Below are 15,006 nucleotides of genomic sequence, written 5' to 3'. Positions count from 1 at the left end.
TGCAACATGGACTCTCCACAAGAAACATAGAATCATACAGTACAGCAGAGACTCTTTGGCTTATTGAGTTTGCCCCGAAATGTAAATCTACACTTAACCCTTCTTTCCAGCACTTGGCTCAAAGCTCTGAATGGTATGATCGTTCAAGTGATCATCCAAGAACTTTTTAAAGGTTGTCAGATTTCTAGCCTCAATGACCCTCCCTGGCAATGCATTCCAGATTCTCACCAGTCTCTGAGTGAGGTTGCAATAAACAGTATTTCTCATCAGAAGAGGTGGATTGGACTGGAGGTGAGAGGTTGTAGGTCCAGAGAAGATGTCCAATCAGAGACCAACCTCTTTTTCTTCATGAAACATTAGCTAGGACCAGTCTGATAAAGAAGGTGAGAATTATATCACTATCTTTGAACCGCAATTCAGTATGAACTGCAGCGAAGGATGAACACAGGGAAATGCCATTTACTGGTCATCTACTATGCTTTGAAACTACCTGTGGGTCTTGTATTCTCCTTGCCTTTAAGGTCATGCAAAAGTAGTCGAGAGAGTGGGGTCAGCAGCATGTACCTGTCCCCCTCAGAATTTTAGTTCTTAGTTATATCTTGTGGTTCGGGTGCCACTAACGAGGCCAGCATTTGTTTCTGCAAGTTAGGTGGCCTCTGTGGAGAAGAAAAGTTAACATTTCATGACAGTGTGAGCTTTCATCAGCTTTGTAATGGATTCTAACTCTGTGCATCGGCAAAATTGTACTGCAGTCCTAATTAGCAAACTCATCTTGGCTTTCCATAATCTTCTATCTGATAGATATCACCACCTCAGCAGTGACAGGACTGCCTATTTGCACAGATCCTAGCATAATTACAATTCATAAGATTGAAACCACACCCACTGTGGTGGAACAGACCACTTGTGACATAACTGAATCAATCAAAGATCTCAAAAGGACTGTACCCAATCAGATGGTACAATTTTAAGGGTGATGCACTATTGATAACATAAGGATGATAAAACCCCATTTATTGATCCACCAAGGAAGTGTAGCATGCCTGTTCAGGAGAAACATTTGGTGGAAACCTAAGTGTATGCGTATATCCAATTTGCCTCAACTTTTCATGTAAGTGATGTCCATATAAAATATTGCAACTGGAAGAATTAAATTATAAAATTACTGCTAAACCAGATATCAAGCATGGAGGCTGGTCTGTCCAATGACCAGATCTCAAGAGCTCCTGCCATTTGAATGGCGCTGTTTCCAATGATTATCATTCGGGCTGGCAGTTAGCCAAGACCTATTCTAGCAGGACATAGATAGGATCATTGAAAATGGGCCAGCCTGTGTTTGCAAAGCACAAAATATCACAGTCATGGGTAAGACATAGATAGAGCATGACCATAACATTTTTTGATGGCCATAGTGTGACAATAAAGAGTAATGTTTCACAGCACAAAATCCTCTTTGAGGCCATTTACTCCACTTTCAGAATCATTTTTCATGCTGTTAAAATTGACAATGTTTACCAAGTGCTGGTTGGTTGGGCCGCCATTGGCGTGGAAATGTAGCAAATCGGTTTACTGTCAATTTTAGTTCTCAAACCAAACAGTTATGCTCTAGTAATGATATTATCATGGGAATGCAGTAGAGATTGAGTGTTTCAATGACCCCTCTTTTTTCATGAAAACAATGCCATTTATACATGAATTTTTTTTGCTTCCATCAACCAGGGTCCTCTACATGTAGCTTTCAGCGTGCATGAACATATCACACTGAGAACCTGACCAGTGATCGAAAAATTTGGTTTCTTATTGTAATTCTTAGCACAGCCTGGATTATTTGTTCTGATTTATTTCTGTCACATGTACTGAAGAACAGTGAAAAATGCTGTCTTATGTGCTTTACAGTTAGATCGTACTATACAAGTGCATCAGAGTAACAGAACACAGTGTGAGATACAATGTTACAGCTGCCGAGAAGGTGGAGAGAGAGAGAGAGAGAGAGAGAGAGAGAGAGAGAGAGAGAGAGAGAGAGAGAGAGACACACACACACACACGGTGGCACAGTGGTTAGCACTGCTGCCTCACAGCGCCAGAGACCCGGGTTCAATTCCCGCCTCAGGCGACTGACTGTGTGGAGTTTGCACGTTCTCCCCGTGTCTGCGTGGGTTTCCTCCGGGTGCTCCGGTTTCCTCCCACAGTCCAAAAGATGTGCAGGTCAGGTGAATTGGCCATGCTAAATTGCCCATAGTGTTAGGTAAGGGGTAAATGTAGTGGTATGGGTGGGTTGCGCTTCGGTGGGGCGGTGTGGACTTGTTGGGCCGAAGGGCCTGTTTCCACACTGTAAGTAATCTAATCTAATCTAATCTAATCTAAACACTAACATTAAAGAGGTGCATTCAAAAGTCTGATGACAGTGGGAAGAAGCTGTTCTTGAATCTGCTCTTACATGTATTCAAACTTTTATATCTTGTACCCGATGGAAGAGGGTAGAAGAGAATATAAATGGGGGAGGGGTCTTTGATTATATTGGCTGCTTTCTTGATGCAACGGGAAGCGCAGATGAATTCAAAAGATGGTAGGCTAGTTTGTGTGATGGACTGGGCTCTCTGTAATTTCTTTTGGTTTTGAGAAGAGCAGCTGCCATACCACATGGTGATACATCCAGATAGGATGCTTTCTATGCATCTATAAAAATTAGTGAGAGTCTTTATGGACATGCTGAATTTCCTTAGTCTCCTTTTATAATTTAATTCTTCCAATTGTGATATTTTATATGGACATCCCTTAAATAAAAGGTTGAGGCACATTGGGCATGCGCATACATATAGGTTGCCACTCAATGTTTCTCCTGAATGTGCATGCTACATTTCCTTGTTAGATCAATAAATGAGGTTTTATCATCCTTATGGATAATAAAAGTAGGGGCGTTGCTGTGCTTTGTTGATTGTAGTGACAACGTGAATGGACCAGGACAGATTTTAAAAATGTGTTGCTGGAAAAGCGCAGCAGGTCAGGTAGCATCAAAGGAACAGGAGAATCGACCTTTCAGGCATAAGCCCTTCTTCAGGAATGAAGAGGGTGTGCCAAGCAGGCTAAGATAAAAGGTAGGGAGGAGGGACTTGGGGGAGGGGCGTTGGGAATATGATAGGCGGAAGGAGGTTAAGGTGAGGGTGATAGGCCAGAGAGGGGGTGGGGGCGGAGAGGTCGGGAAGAAGATTGCAGGTCAAGAAGGCGGTGCTGAGTCTGAGGGTTGGGACTGAGAAAAGGTGGGGGGAGGGGAAATGAGAAAGCTGGAGAAATCTGCATTCATCCCTTGTGGTTGGAGGGTTCCTAGGCGGAAGATGAGGCGCTCTTCCTCCAGGCATCGTGTTGCCATGGTCTGGTGATGGAGGAGGCCAAGGACCTGCATGTCCTTGGCGGAATGGGAGGGGAAGTTAAAGTGTTCAGCCACGGGGCGGTTGGGTTGGTTGGTGCGGGTGTCCCAGAGGTGTTCTCTGAAATGTTCCGCTAGTAGGCGGCCTGTCTCTCCAATGTAGAGGAGACCACATTGGGTGCAGCGGATGCAGTAAATTATGTATGTGGCGGTGCAGGTGAATTTCTGACAGATATGGAAGGATCCCTTGGGGCCTTGGAGGGAAGTGAGGGGGGAGGTATGGGCGCAAGTTTTGCATTTCTTGCGGTTGCAGGGGAAGGTGCGGGAGTGGAGGTTGGGTTGGTGGGGGCTGTGGACCTGATGAGGGATTCATGGAGGGAGTCGTCTTTCTGGAACGCTCATAAGGGAGGAGAGGGAAATATATCCTTGGTGGTCGGGTCTGTTTGGAAGTGGCGGAAATGACGAAGGATGATACGATGTATGTGGAGGTTGGTGGGGTGGTAGGTGAGGACCAGTGGGGTTCTGTCCTGGTGGTGATTGGAGGGGCGGGGTTCAAGGGCGGAGGAGTGGGAAGTGGAGGAGATGCGGTGGAGAGCATCGTCAACCACGTCTGAGGGGAAATTTCGGTCTTTGAAGAAGGAGGCCATCTGGGTTGTTTGGTATTGGAATTGGTCCTCCTGGGAGCAGATGCGGCAGAGACGAAGGAATTGGGAATATGGGATGGCGTTTTTACAGGGGGCAGGGTGGGAGGAAGTGTAATCTAGGTAGCTGTGGGAGTCGGTCGGTTTATAGTAAACGTCCGTGTTGAGTCGGTCGTCCGAGATAGAAATGGAGAGGTCTAGGAAGGGGAGGGAGGAGTCTATGTCTTACCCATGACTGTGATATTTTGTGCTTTGCAAACACAGGCAGGCCCATTTTCAATGATCCTATCTATGTCCTGCTAGAATAGGTCTTGGCTAACTGCCAGCCCGAATGATATCATTGGAAACAGCGCCATTCAAATGGCAGGAGCTCTTGAGATCTGATCATTGGACAGACCAGCCTCCATGCTTCATATCTGGTTTAGCAGTAATTTTATAATTTAATTCTTCCAGTTGCAATATTTTATATGGACATCCCTTAAATGAAAGGTTTGATGCTTGATGTTTGATGCTTCCTTTGATGCTGCCTGACCTGCTGCGCTTTTCCAGCAACACATTTTTAAGCTGTGATCTCCAACATCTGCAGTCCCCACGTTTTCCTGGACCAGGACAGATTGTTGGCAATCGCCAGAACTTGACACTCTTGACCATCTCCACCTCAGCACCATTGATGCAGTGCCCTCCACTCCACTTCCTGAAGTTAATGACCAGCTCCTTCACTTTTCTGACTTTGAGGGAGTGATTGTTGTCTTCACACCATACCTGTCCTGCAGCTCAAAACCACAATTGGCCTGCATCCTACTGTGAATGGTCAGTGGGATTTGTTGTTTGAAATGGTCTATGAGCTATTGGGATGCCTGATACACATATCTGGCATCACACTCACCCTATCGCATTATACATTTGTGTCATGGACAAAGTGACTTTTTAGCTTGATGGTAGCATCCTCTTCATGGAGAAAACCACTTGTGGTTTTATTGCAGAGTGAAGCTAACGCCTTAATAGTCCCAGAGATCACAGGCTGCTCTCTCATTAGAGAGAGATGATTAGTGGTGATTTAAGTTCAGGGTCACCACGCCTCAGGCCGGGGTGAGTCAAAGAGTCATACTGCATGGAAACAGACCTTCAGTCCAAATAATCCACACCAAACATGTTTCCAAAATAAACTAAAACCTGCCTGATTTTCCATATCCATTCAAACATGTCCTGTTCATGGACTTATCCAAATGTCTTTTAAACATTGTAACTGTATTTTCATCCACCAATTCCTCTGGAGGTTTATTCCACACACTAACCACCCTCTGCAAAAAACGTTGCCCCTCATGTCCTTCCCAAAACTTTCTCCTTTCACCTTAAAAATATACTCCCTAGTTTGAACATCGCTACCTTAGGGCATTTACTTTGAAGTCCCCTCGTGATTTTATAAACTTCTGTAAGGCCACCTCTCAACCTTATATGCTCCAGTGAAAGAAGTCCCAGCCTATCCAGCCTAGTTTTATAATTCAAACCCTCCATTCCTAGCAACATCTTGGTAAATCTTTTCTGAACCCTTCCCAGCTTAAAAATATCCTTCCTCTAACAGGGCGACCAGAACTGGACACAGTGCTCCAGAAGAGACTTCACCAATGTCCTATACAGTCTCACAAGATATTCCAACTCCTATGCAGATCTTTCAGGTAATGCACATGTTTTGTCAACCCGAATTAACTATAATGCAGTTGAAGAATTGTGGACACTGTTTGGATAATGCAAACTTTCTACTGAATGGATTCAGTGATTTTCTACAGTGTGATTTTCTATGGCAGTTTTCTCTAGTGTGATTTTCTTTCGCGCAAGGTTGTGGAGGAACACAATTGTTGCATTATACCAGAACATGCTGTACTCAAAAGGTCTGAGCAATGAAGGCAACCATGTTAAATGCCTTCTTAACCATCCCGCCTAGCTGTGATGCAAATTCCAAAGAATTATGTACCTGAATCCCTAGATCTGTCTATTCTACAGCACTATCCAGGACCTTACCACTAATTGTATAAGTCCTGTCCTTTTTTGTTTTACCAAAATACAATACCTCCTCAGCCCCTTGATCCCTTTGTAATCTTAGATAACCTTCTTCACTGTGCACTAAACCACCAATTTTAGAGTCATCTGCAAACTTACTAACTATGACTCTTATATTCTCAATCAAATCATTGAGATAAATGACAAACAAAAGTGAACCCAGTAAAATACTGATCCCTGTGGAACACCACTTGTCACAGACCTCCAGTCTGAAAAACAGCTCTTCACCACCACCTTCTGTCTCCTATTGTAAAGCCAAGTTTGTATTTGATTAGCAAGCTCACCCTGAATTCCATGGGGTCTAACCTTACTAATTAATCTACCACGTGGAACCTCATCAAAGGCTTTGCTAAATTCCAAGTTATCAATGTCTACCATTCTGCCATCATCAATCTTTTTGGTTATTTCATCAAAAAACTCAATTAAGTTTGTGAGACATGATTTCCCTTGCTCAAAACCATGCTGACTATCTCTAATGATTTATTGCCTCTCCAAATGCAAATAAAACCTATCCTTTGGAAACATTTCCAAAAACGTACCCATCATTGATGTCAGACGCACAGGTCTACAGATTCCAAGTTTCTCCTTATAGCCTTTCTTTAATAAAAGCACAACATTAGCCACCATCCAGTCCTCTGGGCACCTAATCTGTTTTATAGATGAGAAAAATATTTCTGCTAATGGCCCTGCAATTTCCTCCCTAATTTCCTACAGTGTCCTAGAATACACTTATAGAGTCATAGAGTCATAGAAATGTACAGCATGGAAACAGACCCTTCGGTCCAATCCGTCCATGCCAACCAGATATCCCAACCCAATCTCGGGATTCATCCACCTTTATGTTTTCTCAGACCTCTAGCACTTCGTCTTCCAAATTGTGAACTTTTTCAAAATATCAATATTTATTTCTGAGTTCACTTGCCTCCGTCTCTTTTTTCCACAATAAAAATGGACATAAAATATTCATTTAATATCTCTCCCAGCTCCTGAGGTTCAATACAAAGCCAACCAAGTTGATCTTTAAGGGTTCCTGCTCTCTCTCTGGTTGCTCTTTTGCTCTTAATGTACTTGTAGAATCTTTTTGGGTTATCCTTAACCTTATCTGTCAAGGCTATCCTGAGTTTGCCTTCCTAATGTCTCTCTTATGAATGCCTCTACACTATTTATACTCTTCAAGAGATTCATTTGATCCCACTTGTCTAAATCTAAAAAATGATTCTTTTTTATTCTTGACTAGAACCTTGCAATCTTTATTCATTTATCGTTCCCTAACCTTACCAGCATTACATTTCACTCTAACAGGAACATAATGTCTCTCAGTACCGCATGTTTAAAAGCCTCCCCTTTGTCAGTCGTCCCTTTACCTACAAACAGACTACCCCAATCAAATTTTGAAAGTTCTTGTCTCATACCATTACAATTTGTCTTACTCTAATTAAGAGCTTTACTTGTATGGAAGACTTATCATTTTCCATAATTGTTTTAAAACTAATGGAATTATGATCACTAGACTCAAAGTGTTTCCCTACTAATACTTCAGTCACTTGCCTTGCCTTAATCCCCAAGAGATGATCATGTTTTGCTCCTTCTCTAGTCAGAACATTTACATATTGATAAAGAAAAACTTTTTGGACACATTTAACAGATTTCTCACCATCCAAATCATTAACATTATGGCAGTCCCCTAATATTACAATCCTATCATTCTTACATATATCTGACATCTCTCCACACATTTGCTCCTCAGTTTCTCTTTGACTATTGGGGGGCCTATAGTACAATACCATCAAGGTGACCATCTCTTTCTAGTTTCTAATTTCAGCCCATATGTTTTCACTGGACGATCCCTCAGGTTATCTCTAATTACATTAGGAATGTTTTCCTTAATCAAAAATGCCTCCCATTTGATCCTTCCTATAGCACCTAAAACTGGGAACATTGAGATGCCAGACCTGTCCTTCCATCTGCCAAAATTCTATAATAGCTATGATGTACCAGTCCCATGTTCTGAGACATGTGCTGAGTTTATCAGCCTTACTTGTAAGAGCCCTCGCATTGGAATAAATGCAGTTTAATCCTTCAGAGTTACCTCATTCTCAGACTTGCTCTTGTCTATCTTTTCTAATTAACTTGCTCTTTTCTGAATCAAAACCATCCTCATCTGTCTTTCTATTTTCACTGCTGCTTTTCACACCCACACTCCAATCTAATAGTTTATAGGCTCCCAAAATAAAACTAACAAATCTCCCCACCCAGATATTAGTCCCTTTCGAGTTCAGGTGAAACCCATCCCTTTTAAAAAGATCTTGTCAACCCCAGAGTGATCCCAGTGATCCAAGAATCTGAAGTCCTGCACATTGCACCACCTCTACAGCCATTGATTTATCTGCCCTATCCTTTTACTCCTTCCTTCATTAGAAATTGGGACCAGGAATAAACCAGAGATTACTACTTTATACGTTCTGTTTTTTTAATTTTCCGCCTAACCTCATATATTCACTCTACAAAGCCTTAACCCTTTCCCTAACTATGCCATTCCTACCTTATGTGTACAACAACTTCCAGCTTCTCACTCTCCCCTTTGACAAAATGCTTCAAGCCTTTGAGACGTCCTTAACCTTGGCACCAGGAAAGCAACATTACTATCCTAGATTCAAGCTCACTGCTACAGAATCTCCTGTCCATGACTCTGACAGGCTGATCTCTTATAACAATTATTCTTTCAAATCTTAACAAACCCTATTTAACATCAGGTTCATTCTCAATGCTCACAATCTGGCTGCCTCTTGTATTCTCCCCTGAGAGACTATCCCTTTCAACAGTACCCAAAACAGAATATTTGTTTGGGAGAGGAATAGCCGCAAGGGACTCCTGAACTACCTTTTACCTTTCCAGACAGTCACCCATTTATCAGACTGATCCCGTTGTGTAATCACTTCTCTAAATCTACTAGTCATCGCACTGTTTATCTCTTGAATGCCCTCAATGACACTAAGCCTAAAAAGAAGCTTTCAATAGCACCTTATATGTAAAAATAAACTACCCTGCCTTACCCACAGATTTTGATTTTAATCATGCAAAAGTGTTTAAAAATTTAAATAAAATACAAGCACTTAGCTGAAACAATCGAGGAAACACCTCCTCCCCAAACAATCTTCCAGCTGTCAGATGTCAATCTCTGGATATAAAAAAAACTCCCTCCAGAACCATCCGAATGTAGGCCTCTCTACAAGCTCTGTATGTAAAACAATCTCTCCTTCCTTGCATATTTCTTTTTGTGTATATTTTTTGAAGTGTAAAAATTTTGAAACAGAAAGAAAAGTCACTCTCCAGATTGATAAACATGTGGTGGTCTCTCCCACACAAACTCTGTTTGAAAAGAAAATCTCACCTTCTTCTCGCTTTTTCTCATTGCGTGCTTTTTTTTGGATTATAAAAGTTCCAAAAAATAATTCAAAATCAAAACAATCATTTGTTTCTGTTTTCTATTAACTATAAAAAAATCTACAAGGAAGTCTGCAAATCAGGACCAGTTACAAGATCCACACTACTCTCAGTCAACCATTTCTTGTTGTTGTGAGGTTGAAAAGGTGACCTCATAGTGACCTCAGCCGGTACAGGAATTGAATCCATATTGCTGGCATCACTCTGCATTGCAAACCAACTGCCAATCAATCTATAAAGGCAATAGTTTCTTATGGGTGCCCGAATTGGACACAACTATTTCACGTGGGCAGCCATCCTCGGTCAACACGGAGTTGCAAAGGAAAATTTGAGATTCTAACAAACTCAATTGACCCTTAATTACTTTAATACAATGGCTACAAGAGTAGGTCAGAGGTCAGAAATACTACAGAGTAACTCATCTCCTGACTCCGCAACTCTTGTCCATCATCTAAAACGCACAATCAGGAGTGTGATGGAATACTTGCCACTTACCTGGGTGGGTACAGTTCCAACAACACTCAGGAAGCTTCACAACATTCAGGACAAAGCAGCAGTTTTGATTGACATCTACACCCACGAGCAAGCACACCTCCAACACTAACGCTCAGTAGCAGCAATGTGTGCTGTATACAAGATGCACTGCAGAAATTCGCCAAAGATCCTCAGACAGCACCTTCCAAACCCATGACCACTCCCATCTAGACGGACAGGGGCAGCAGATACATGGGAACACTGTCACCTGCAAGTTCCCCTCCAAGCCACTCACCATCCTGACTTAGACATATATGGATGTTCCCTCACTTTCGCTGGGTCAAAATCCTGGAATTCACTCCCTAATGGCATTGTGGGTCAACTCACAGCAGGTGGACTGCAGCGGTCAAAAAGACAGCTCACAGTCACCTTTTCATGGACAACGAGAGATGGGCAATAAATGCTGGCCAGCGAACAATGCCCACATTCCACAAAATGAATATTTTTTTAAAATTACATAATGTAGGTGCATTAGGGGGGTGAACTTCCCTATTTTATGTGTCCCTTCACCTCATACAATTTCAGCAGGGACATGTAATATCCAGACCACGGCCAGAGAGGGTTGTATAAAGTTAGATCACAGTTCAGCCATGAACCCACTGAGTGGTAGAACAAGCTTGAGAGACTAAACAGCTTAGTCCTTTTCCCATACTTCTAAATGGGCAGGTACATGACAGGAGTTATCTGAATGCAGGTAAGAGTGACTTGATGCATTTTAGTTGGAAAACTGAAATGACACTAAGTACACAAACCTTTAAAGGTGGCAAAATAAGCTGATAGAACTGCTAAGCAAAATATTTGGTTCGTTTGGCTACATAGTGTATATGTAGAGTACATAGAATATAAAAGCAAAGGGACCATTTCTCAAAGCACTGGTTATACCTCAGCTGGAATACAACGTCAATGTAAATAAGACTAGTGTAACCAATGGCTATCAAGTTGAGCTGTTTAAAATAGTTGGGAAGATTTGGTGGGATTTGCAGTTAATGTTTGGTCAAATGGTTCGCAGTTCCCCACATAACTAGGCACTTGGTTTCCTTTCTTAGGGATCGGTGGCTGGAGAGGCAGACATATCTGCCATTGTCTTCACAATCTCACTTTATTTAAGGTTGTATTTAAGGTCTACTGCAAACTAGAACTTAGCCCTGACTCTGACCATTATCATCAACAACGTGGCCCAGAAGAGGGCAGAATGGTATACATGATCTATATGGACTCCAGTAAGGTGTTCAACAAGGTTCCCCATGGGAGACTGGTTAGCAAGGTTAGATCTCATGGAATACAGGGAGAACTAGCCATTTGGATACAGAACTGGCTGGAAGGCAGAAGGCAGAGGGTGCTGGTGGAGGTTTTTTTTCAGACTGGAGGCCTGTGACCAATGGAGTGCCAAAAGGATTGGTGATGGGTTCACTGTTTTTGTCATTTATATAAATGATTTGGATGTGAGCATAAGAGGTATAGTTAGTAAGTTTGCAAATGATGTCAAAATTGGAGGTGTAGTGGACAGCGAAGAAGGTTACCTCAGAGCACAACAGGATCTTGATCAGATGAGCCAATGGGCTGCATTTTGGAAAAGCAAGAGCAAGACTTATACACTTAATGGTAAGGCCCTAGGGAGTGTTGCTGAACAAAGAGACCTTGGAGTGCAGGTTAATTTTTCCTTGACAGTAGAATCACAGGTAGATAGGATAGTGAAGTTTGGTATGTTTTCCTTTATTGGTCAGAGTATTGAGTACGGGAGTTGGGAAGTCATGTTGTGGCTGTACAGGACATTGGTTAGACTACTGTTGGAATATTGCATGCAGTTCTGGTCTCCATCCTTTTGGAAGGATGTTGTGAAACTTGAAAGGGTTCAGAAAAGATTTAAAAAGGTGTTGGTAGGGTTGGAGGGTTTGAACTAAAAGGAGAGACTGAATAGGCTGGGGTGATTTCCCTGGAGTGTCACAGGCTGAGGAATAAGTTATACTGGTTTATAAAATCATGAGGGGCATGGATAGGATAAATAGACAAAGTCTTTTCTATGGAGAGGGGGAGTCCAAAACTAGAGGCCATAGGTTTGGGGTGAGAAGGTAATGGTATAAAAGGGACCTAAGAGGTAAATGTTTCACGCAGAAGATGGTGCGTGTATGGAATGAGCTGCCAGAGGAAGTGGTGAAGGCTAGTACAATTGCAGCATTTAAAAGGCATCTGGATGGATATATGAATAGGAAGGGTTTAGAGGGATATGGGCCAAGTGTTGGCAAATGGGACTAGATTAGGTTGGGATATCTGGTTGGCATGGACATTAGACTAAAGGGTCTGTTTCCGTGCTGTACATCTCTATGATTCCATGTTTTGAAGAAAGGAAAATGAACTCCCCACTTCAAAAATGGGGGCCTGGCCTGACTGTGGCTAAACCCCTGGACTAGAAGCCGATGAGTGCTTTGACTCACTGTCCCCTTCACCCGATAGTTCTTCCCCTTTGACTCCACTAAGGACTGCTCCTCTATGACTTTCACATGTTACCACATGCTTCTGGCATTTGTAGTGTGTTTATCATGTAAACTGCTGGCACATGCCGCAAACATGCTGTGATTTTTACAAAATTCAGTATATAGTGAGGTTCCTATTCCCTTGTCTATTCAGCACTCCCCACCAGGATATACTTCCTTCCTCTGCTTTAGAAAGCAATAAGAGCCACAGAGGCTTAGCAGCCTTTAATGAGCATTAAAAACCATGTACACTCAGAGAGCAAGCTAACAGCCATAAATAAGCTGCATGCTGTGCTGATGTATAATATGCAAAGTGACTTGGCAGAAGCATGCAAGTCACAGATATTTCTGAGGTCCAGAGTAACATGTTGAAAAGCTGCGATGTGTGAGAGTTGGTCTGACAGCAGGCACAGTAAGGTTGGTGGTTGCCTATTGCTGACTTGTGCAGTTGGAGTGTTGAGCAGGCTAGTAATGGTGGAGCACATGGGGATGTTGTTGTCACGAAACAGTTGGCTGAAGACCGGGATGTACTTGCTCTGATTTACATGTTGTGCATTCTTGTTTTTTGGGCAAGAAGAGGGCAATTGGAAGTGGAGCACAAGTAAGGTGAGTTGGGGATTTGATGAGATGTAGGTGCCTGGAAATAATGCAGTTACTACTTTTTGACAAGAATCTGAAGTTGCTATTAAAGGCTGGACTGGAAAATGGGAAAAGATTTTCTTTGTGTAGCAATTCAGATATTTTTCATTCTTTCTGCATTTTTGCATCTTCCTCACCGTTGTTCATGACATCCCAGAGAGGGAAAATTCTGTCCATTATTCATTCTAAACATTAATAGGACATAGAACAGTGCAGCACAATACAGGCCCTTTGGCCCTTGATGTTGTGCTGACTTTTTATCCTACTCTAAGATCAAACTAACCTACATATCTTTCATTTTACTACCATCCATTGCTTATCCAAAAGTCAGTTAAATGTCCCTAATGTATTGGACTTTACTACCACTGCTGGCAGTGCATTCCATGCACCCACCACTCTCTGTGTAAAGAAGCTACCTCTGACATCTCCCCTAAACCTTCCTCCAATCACCTTAAGATTATGCCCCTCATGATAACCATTTCTGCCCTGGGAAAAAAGTCTCTGGCTACCTACTCTATCTATGCCTAATGATCCTATCACTTTGACATCCATGATACTATTAAATCCAAAATGACAGGGGCTGTTGGACAGACAAATGTTAATATTTTTGAAGTACTGGCCACCATATCAAGATCTGCAATGTGAAGTTTTGACTGTCTTCAACAATATGAGAAAGTTGTGGGAGAAGTTCTATTACCAATAGAAATAAATGCAACTACATTCTTAAAAGTGACAATGGTATGTAGCGTGATTGATTACATATAGGAAGGGACTATATTTATATTACATTAGACATGCAATAAACTCAAACTGTGACTTGTTTAAGAAAACATCCCTGACACAGAGGCTTAAACCTGCACTCCTGATTTGTTAGGAGTAAGACATATGCACAGACATAAATATTTTATTAAACTGTATGTTGGTTAGTGCATTCTTGGAGTTTTACAGTGAGGACCAGCAATACTAAAAGCTGTGTCTTTAAGTTATAGTGTGTTAAACAAGTCTTTAACGGTGACATTGAAGAAATATATCTACTAACTCAGTAAAACTTGATGATCATCTCAAACTAGTAGTAAATTTTGTTGAAATATCTTTAATTCAACTTTTTAAACCAATGGAACAAGTGAAATATTTACATCCAAGTACAGTCTTCAGTTCTTCCCCATGCTGATCAGCACTGGCAACTTTATGTTCAATTTACAATGTTCTTTCATACTCTGTTCTGTTTGCATTGTTCCTGTTCTGTATGGAGAGGACACACAGTTCTAAAGCTTCTTTCCCTCGTATTTAATATGATAAATGATCTGTACTATAAAAATCACACTGGATACCTGGGTCGATGCCTTTTTTTTTCAAAAAGCACTGATTGGCACCATAAGCCAATGCAATAGCCAAGATTATTTAACACACAGTGAAATTTATCTTTACACAACTTGCATTTGTGACAGCACAAAAATGCACTCATGCCTGAATATGCATTAAAAACACAATTTAGATTCACTCAAAGATAAAGAAACAGGTGAACTGTTGCTCATGTTCTTTTGCACTGAGAAGCTATTGAACCATATCTCACATTGCCTTGTTCAGCTTCTGTAGAGCTTGCTCCATGTCAGGCTACTATCAGCAAGGTGAAAAATGATCTCCAGTTCTCATATGGCTTCAAACCAAATATAGACAGTTCAATGCATTTTAAAATTCAGTGGAGATCTCTATCAATCTCTTTTAAGCAAAGGCACATACATAATTTTCCAAGTTCACACATTCTGAAAGCAGTCAAATGTTTGATAAGAAGAAGTTTGGCTAAAACTAAGAAACAATTTTCTTTAAAGTTATTAAGACAATAGCGTACACAATA

Source organism: Chiloscyllium plagiosum, unplaced genomic scaffold (assembly GCF_037043375.1).
Source record: "Chiloscyllium plagiosum isolate Xiang-an unplaced genomic scaffold, Cpla_swu_hap1 HiC_scaffold_11, whole genome shotgun sequence".
Classification (NCBI taxonomy): Eukaryota; Metazoa; Chordata; class Chondrichthyes; order Orectolobiformes; family Hemiscylliidae; genus Chiloscyllium; species Chiloscyllium plagiosum.
The sequence above is the reverse complement of the archived record's forward strand: the minus strand, read 5'-3'. Positions refer to the sequence as shown.